Here is an 8,480-nt window from a genome sequence, read left to right as displayed (position 1 = left end):
CATGGTTCCGGGTTCAGTCCTACTGCGTGGCACCTTGGGCAAGTGTCTTCTACTATAGCCTCGGGCCGGCCAAAGCCTTGTGAGTGGATTTGGTAGACGGAAACTGAAAGAAGCCCGTCGTATATATATGTGTGTGTGTGTGTGTGTGTGTGTGTGTGTGTCTGTGTTTGTACCCCAACGTCGCTTGGCAACCGATGCTGCTGTGTTTACGTCCCCGTAACTTAGTGGTTCGATAAAAGAGACCGATAGAATAAGTACTAGGCTTGCAAAGAATAAGTCCTGGGGTCGATTTGCTCGACTAAAGGCGGTGCTCCTGCATGGCCACAGTCAAATGACTGAAACAGGTAAAGAAAAATGAAAATACAGTACAGTACTGCACTGTATAACACATCAATTAAAATATATTCTTTTCTACTCTAGGCACAAGGCCCGAAAAGTTTTGAGAGGGGGGCCAGACGATTAGATCGACCCCAGTGCGTAACTGGTACTTAATTTATCGACCCTGAAAGGACGAAAGGCAAAGTCGACCTCGGTGGAATTTGAATTCAAAACGTAAAGACAGACGAAATACCGCTAAGCATTCCGCCCGGCGTGCTAACGTTTCTTATTTCTTTATTGCCCACAAGGGGCTAAACATAGAGGGGACAAACAAGGACAGACAAAAGGATTAAGTCGATTACATCGATCCCAGTGCGCAACTGGTACTTCATTTATCGACCCCGAAAGGATGAAAGGCAAAGTCGACTTCGGCGGAATATTAAAGAGAAACTGAGAGTGTGTGAGTGAGAGAGTGCCCGTAATACACCAGATATACAAACTTATAAGTTATTGACTTTCCGCAGTTTGCAGCAGCAGCTTTCAATTTTTTCCCCTTTGAATGGTAGTGGTCATTTATGGCTCATTCTTCAATTGTGTCATATGACATAATTCAGTCGCATAAATTGCTGAAGCCTACACGTCACTTTTTAGTTTCCTATAAATTTGATACCTTATCAATGAGTCTGTTCTCTTATCTACTTCCAGCTTTGTATGAAATAGGCCGCGTGACTGTGTCTTAAACAGGATCTCAAAATGTGCCTCAAATAGATCATGTAGTTTTGTCTCAAATAAACCGCGTAGCCTTATCCCAAACAGGTCACGTGTGCGTGATTTAAAATTTGCCGTGTAACAGTGTCTTAAACAGGCTGCGTGATTGTATTTTAAATAGACCCTGTAACCGTCTCTCAAGTAGACTGAGTAAAACTATGTCTTAAAAGGGCGGTGTAACCAAGTCTCAAATGGGTTGTGTGACTGTATCCCTAGTAGATCGTGTAACTGTGTCTCAAATAAGCTATGTAGCCGTATCTCAAAAAAAAAAAACGAAAAAGAAAAGTAAAACAAAAACAGTGTCATTGTAACACAAATAGGCCGTATAACTGTGTCTCAAGTTGGCCGCATGAATATGTCTGAAATACGTTGTGTGACCATGTCTCAAATACGCCGTGTAGCCGTATTACAAAACGGCTGTATAACTGTCGTAAATAGGCCATACAATTGCTTTTTCAAATAGGTCGGGCAACTGTATGTCAAAGAGGGTGTACAACCGTGTCTCAAACAGGCCGTGTAACTAAATCTCAAATAGGTCCTGGGGATCAAACAAGGTGTATGGTCGTGTCTCTAACATCTTGTGTAACTATGTCTCAAATATCCTGTATGACTGTCTCAAGTAGGCGCGTCTCAAGTAGGTCGTGGAGTCATTTCTGAAATAAGCCGAATGACAGTGTTCTATATAAGCCGTCTAATTTTACCTCAAATCGGTTATGTGGCGATGTTTCAAATAGGCCGTGTAACTGTGTTTCAAATAGAAACTGTCTATATAGGCCGTAAAACCATGTTTCGAATAAGCTGTGTAGTCGTAGTACAAGTTAGCTGTGTTACCGTGTGTCAAATAAGCCCTCTAGCTGTGATTCAAAACGCCATCAGCCATGAGATTCGAACTAATGACTCTTTAGATGGTGATACCAGCGTTTTACCCACTCATAATTATGAAAATATCAAGAAATTCGTCGCATGCCTGTCGGCCTGATCCAGGTTACATGCTATATACAAAATGTTGGGAATAGGTGAAAATGGTGGAGTATAAAACTTAGAAACAAAAGTGGAAGATATCAATCAATTTCTCCTATGGCGTCAACGTACAGAATTCTGGTAAGAACGATGCAAATTCAAAGTGACAAAACTGGATCTTCAGACTGCTGAAGATAGAAGTAAAAGACCTATTTCAGTTATTCTGCAAACATGTCAGAACTGACAATCAGTAATAAAATTCGAATGATCTAAGGTCAGCTTGAAAGCCAGATTATAAGTTTAATATTCTCAGGTCATTTTATTTAGATATGACAGGACCAAAGTATCCGAGATTCACACTGCTGCACTCCTCTGATCACTATTAGGGGTACGAAACTTTCGGTCGACCAGCGTTGTTTCGGATAAGTTTTGATCTCGACAGTATGGACAATCTTCATGGACCTGTTTAAAAAAACAACAGCGAATGGTCCTGGATGTGAATAGCTGCGAAGTTTATGTAGCGTCTTAGGTCAAGTAAAGACGAATTTCAAGTGCTTTGTATGTTGTCAGGTTCTCACAGTTCTTTACCAACTGGGGAATAAGCAATTTGGTCGGAGATATAGAAACCCTTATATTCTATAGATGATTGGTGGTGGGCAACGTTCTCGAGAGGCTCAAGGTGTCGACGAAGATCAACTGAACAATCTATTTCCGAGGGGATTCAGTCTGGAGCCTATGGACAGCTTACAGAAAACCCTGGCCTGGTAGTACTAGTCGTGGGTTAATGCCAGTTCTAGATAAACTGTACAGGTAGAGCGATAGAACCATTCTGCTCACACTCATTCAGTGTTCGAGAACTCCTGACTTGTAAAAATTATGTCGAATAGCTGTTGCTGCGTGTAGGACACATTCGGATATCAGACAGAGGAGAGGAGCACTCCGTCAGTTACGACGATGAGGGTCCCAGCTGATACGATCAACGGAACAGCTTGCTCGTGAAATTAACGTGCAAGTGACTGAGCAATCCACAGACACGTGTACCCCTAACGTAGTTCTCAGGGAGACTCACGTGTACCCCTAACGTAGTTCTCAGCGAGACTCACGTGTACCCCTAACGTAGTTCTCAGCGAGACTCAGCGAGACTCAGCGTGACAAGACCGGCCCTTTGAAATACAGGTACTACGCATTTTTCCAGCTGAGTGGACTGGAGCAACGTGAAATAAAGTATCTTGCTCGAGGACACAACGCGTCGCCGGGAATCGAACTCACAATCTTTCGATCGTGAGCCGAATGCTCTAACCACTGAGCCACGCGCCTTCACATATCAGACAAGTTCATTGCAAAGTTCACTCCGCCACACTCCCTAGGCCGTGGGTACAAATTCCGCTCACGTCAACTCTGCCTTTCATTTTGCCGATGCCGACATCGATGAAATGAAGTCAAAACCACGATTTAATTTAATTAACTAAATACCAATAAAGTAGTTGGCTCCATTTAATAAACTAATCCCCTCCTTTGCAACTTTCAGTCTTTGAGTCCATATTCGAAATTATAATAATTATTAATATTTCTCCATGATACCATTCATAATGTGAGTACCCTAGTTTTGAGATGAAACCCAGTACTTGGGAAACACAAGCACATGACCGACCTGCCTGGCGAAGCTGCACCAACAGAGGTGCCACTTTCTACAAAAAGAACAGGATTGCAGGGGCACAGAGAAAACGCGAACTACGTAAGTCCAGGGTCAACCCCTTGTCTTCAGTCCCAGCAGACTACCAGTGCCCGATCTGCTGTAGAGCCTTCCGAGCTTGTATCGGACTGATTGACCACAGCTGGACACACCGTGACTCGTCATCTTCTTCCATGTGATGTCCTTGGTCATCATCGATAACGACGGACAAACTAATAATAATAATACTTAGCAACACTAAATTTTAGTCTGTGTATGTATGTGTATGTATACGAATGGGTGTGTTTCGTCTTGAATCATATCTTGTGCATTCATGCTTTTATGTGTAAGTGCACACAAGTGTGTACAAACTATGGGGAGTCTATAAAAATAAGAAGGATGCGTAGTAGAAGGAAGAAAGAGAGGAAGATACAGAATCATGTAAAATATTCACAAGAGCCGTCATAATGCGTGCATGGAGGTTTGTTGACGTAAACAAGAACAGGCATTGTTATGTTTTGTATGGTTAGCATGGACACCCTTAGCAACTGTTGTTAGCAACTAAATAGCAATAATCGCTATTTGTTTATGTTTACAATTTGTGGATGTTTGTGCACGAGCATGTGTGTGTATGTGCATGCACGTTCTTCTTTCTTTCTCTCTCACTGTAACTCCAGACATAAACATATACATATTCATATACGTACACATGTGTGTATATATATATATATATATATATACATACTTGTACGTATATATGCATATACTCATTTATTATTCGTTATATATATATATATATATATATATATATATATATATAACGAATAATAAATGAGTATATGCATATATACGTACAAGTATGTGCATACCTACATCTACCTGTATATACAGGGGCATATCTGGGTACAGGACGTTGCAAACAAAACGTAGACAAAAAAAAATAATAATAACCAGAGTACAGAAAACACGCAGGCCACATAGAGAACAATATTAATATTTAGTGGAGGGAACAGAGTGACTCAAAGGTCTAGAGTTTTGTGCGTTAGCACTTATCAGGCTTATCAAACCTACATACATACATACATACATACATACATACATACATACGTGTATATATATCTGTGTGTGTGTGTGTATGTGTATGTGTACGTATATAATCATTATGTATTAGAGATTCATTACAGTCAATCTTACCAATCTGTTTTGCACAGAATATTGGGTACTTAGGTGATTACCTACGATTGTCCTCTTCAGTGGGAAAAAGTGACTGGGTTTTGCGGCACAGTCTCTGAGCGTAACAAAATGTATTTTGCAGGGCTCATTGTATTTGACAAAAGGTATTGAACACTCGATCACCTCAATTTTCAGTCTTTTATTCATACGAACTAGTCATCACGATACACTGAATAATGTAGTGCAAGATACATTGTCCTGAAATTACGAAGGATTGGTCATGTCTGGAACATTTCCTTCGTAAGTTTGATAGGTCATAGTTGACCGAGGCCACAAAGTAACAACAACATCAACAATAACTACAGCTACAACATAACATGCAAAATTTAAAAGAAATTAGCAATATTAATATCCTCAATTCAGAATATTTCTAATCAATGTATTCAATTTAAATTCAATGTAATTTATTTAATCTCTATATTTACTTGTATTTCTTAACTAAATACTTAAAATCAATTAATTTTAATTAACTACATTTCCACTTGATGAATAAACGATCAGTCGCTCTTGAAGCACAGCACATTAATTAAATATTTTCATTCAGGGAATGTTATATAAATGTTATTTCTATATTTATGCATAAATTTACAGATTTTGATAACATTGCTTCATTTATTTGAAGGTTTCGTTATGTTCGATTTCATTGGTTGGGAAGCGAGAGGGGATTAGTTGAAACTAGGGTCCACTCAATGCTCAGGTGTATAGGGCTAGCTGCGAAAGTGAAAAAAGATCTTGCTAGAAAATTGTCGGAGGCTTCTGAGAAAGCAAGCCATTACATCTGGCTCAAAAAGGAGGACAAGTGGTGCAGCAAGATCGAGCATTGAAAATGATAGCTGGCCCAGAGTCGCAACATCTGACTCAACAAAATTTGAGCTGTCGTGCGAGAATTTTGCCGCGTACATCGGTGGTTAGCCCTGGGTAGTTTTCGTGTCGCGAGGGACCGAAAGACCTACAGAGCTACATCGCCTGATGAAACATCAACTCATGCATTCAGAAACAGATAACAACAGCACCCTCTGAATACACGTGTCTACCCGAAATCAGTAGGTAGAGTTGAAACGTAATATTGGTTTCAAATTTTGGCACGAGGTCAACAAGTCCAAAGGATGGGTTTAGCTCAACCGGTAATTATTTTATCGATTTCGAAAGGATGAAAAGCAAAGTCAACCTCGGTGAAATTTGAACACGGAACGTAAAGATGAATGAAATGCCGCTAAGCATTTTACCCGGTGCTGCGAAGATTCTGCTAGCTCGCTGCCTTTGGTTTCAAATTTTGGCACAAGGCCAGCAATTTTGTGAGAGGCCCTAAGTCAATTACATCGACCCCAGTGCTCAATTGGTGCTTATTTTATCGATCCCGAAAGGATGAAAGGCAAAGTCGACCTCTGCGGAATTAGAACTCAGAACGTAAAGACCGACTAACCATTTCCCCCGGTGTGCTGACGATTCTGCCAGCTCGCCAGCTTGTTGAAGCGTAATGTTCGAGTGTGTGTATGTTAAAGTTTCAATTATGTCTTCAATGTCGTTCCATAGTTAACCTTGCTTAAAGCGTAACGGACGAACTTGTTTTATTATGTTAAAGTTCCAATAATCTATATGCATGGCAGTATTTGATTAAGAAGTTCGCCTCGAAACCATGTGGTTTGGGGTTCGGTTCCACTGTACTGCAAAATAGCTTGATCAATGTCCTGCGAGCAAATTTGGTAGATGAAAGCTGTGTGAAAGTACTTCATATACACATATAGATCAGTGCCTTATGTGCGTGTGCGAAGGTATTTGAGTGTGTGTGTGTGTGTGTGTGTATTTGTCTCTCCCAACACCGATAGGCAGAAAAAATAAGTTCTAAGGTCAACGTGATCGATTTAACTTTTGAAGACATTACATTACTTAATTTCTTTCTCTCTCTCCCCACTCTCCCTATTTTTAAAATTATTCTTATTCTGCATTGTTTGTACTCCACGTAAATATATGTACCATGGCTAACTGCTTATCTACGTAGCTACCTCCATAACAGCTCGATTTTGTTTTGCTTTATAGCCACTCTGATAGCCGTCGACTTTGCCCTGGATGAAAACGCCGGAACTTAAGTTTAGATTGATTTGCGCACTGCTTTGTGTTACCTATAAGAGCTTTTTTTTAGTTCTTACCAATTCACTGTATGTATTTCTTTGAGTTTTATTTAAGCTCTTCTTGAGAGAATTCCAGCCGGTCGCTAGCAAAACTACAAGACATTTGAGTTAAGAGAGTTCGTGGTGTTCGTAAATATGAGTTTGAGTTGGTGTTTTGGTTGAACTGTTGATGCTTATACCCAAGTGTGCGCATCTATTCACATAAGAATCTTAGATGGAGAATTTTAGGAATGTCTTAGAAATCTTCTCTGAGCCACTAATAAATTGGATTTGGTGTCCCCCACGTCAGTTTCTTTTGTTTATTCTCCTTGAGATCGAGGATGTCAAGGTTTTGCGCAAATTTGTTGGTACATAGACCATGATGAGAGGTACAAACGAAAATTCATAGTCAGAGTAAAAGTGCTGTAACTTCCCACTAATTCGCCATAAATGTTCTCTTTTTCCTGAACTTTTGATAGTACTTTCACACCCGCTGGGCAACTGATCTCTACAATAGTCCATAACTTTTGTTCCCAATCCCGCAGAACAATATCAGGTCTGTTATACTTGCACTGAATTGAAATATGTATGTATGTATGTATGTATGTATGTAAGGGGTAGAAGAAAGATGTTATAATACCTTTCTTCCACCCCTGTAATTTTCTCTGTCGTTTGCAGTGGCGGTTCGTGAATAGGCACTGTGGAACTGCGGCACCTCTTATTTCAACTCGATATAATCAATAACATTCAATATAACGAGTCTTTTTTTCTTTAATTCTTTCTTCATACTTGTACATTATATAATCCTTGAGCTTAATGTCAGTAGCCTTCTCCTAGTTTATGAAAAAATACAAAAATCCTTGTATAGAACTGCGCGCTTCACAGTTCCAGCGACTCGGTGTTAGGCTTGTTGTGCGCATGCTCACGTGTCCGATGTCCGAGATAGGAAACTTCACGCTAGGGAGAGAGAGCACTGTCATTCACGCAGTGCTGGTGAAAGGCAGTGTTTCTTTTTCATTCCGCATGTGTTGTGCTTAAAAACGTGTTTATATTTTGAATGTGATAATTTGTAGAATTAGATTAATATCCTGCTTCCAGTTTCAGTGTTGCTGCTAGGATTTGAAAAATAGGGTAGATCCTCCGTCCCTTATTTTGTGATTTAGTGGGGATTTTTGAAAAAAAAAAGAGGGAATTCGAGGCGGAGTTTAGTGAACAAATTAAACACACTACCCGGCAGTGGCTAAAATGCGAACAGATCACGTTTATGTATAAATTTACTTTTTATATGTTTGTTTCCTTTTACACAATATTAAAACAACGGCTAAACATTTTTTGAAGCAGCACACCAACTAATTTTATCTACGAGCTGCCACTGGTTATTTGTACTGGATCTAGTAATATAAATCTCTCTCTCTCTCTCT

Source organism: Octopus bimaculoides, chromosome 1, assembly GCF_001194135.2.
Source record: "Octopus bimaculoides isolate UCB-OBI-ISO-001 chromosome 1, ASM119413v2, whole genome shotgun sequence".
NCBI lineage: Eukaryota > Metazoa > Mollusca > Cephalopoda > Octopoda > Octopodidae > Octopus > Octopus bimaculoides.
This window is presented reverse-complemented; position numbering follows the sequence as displayed.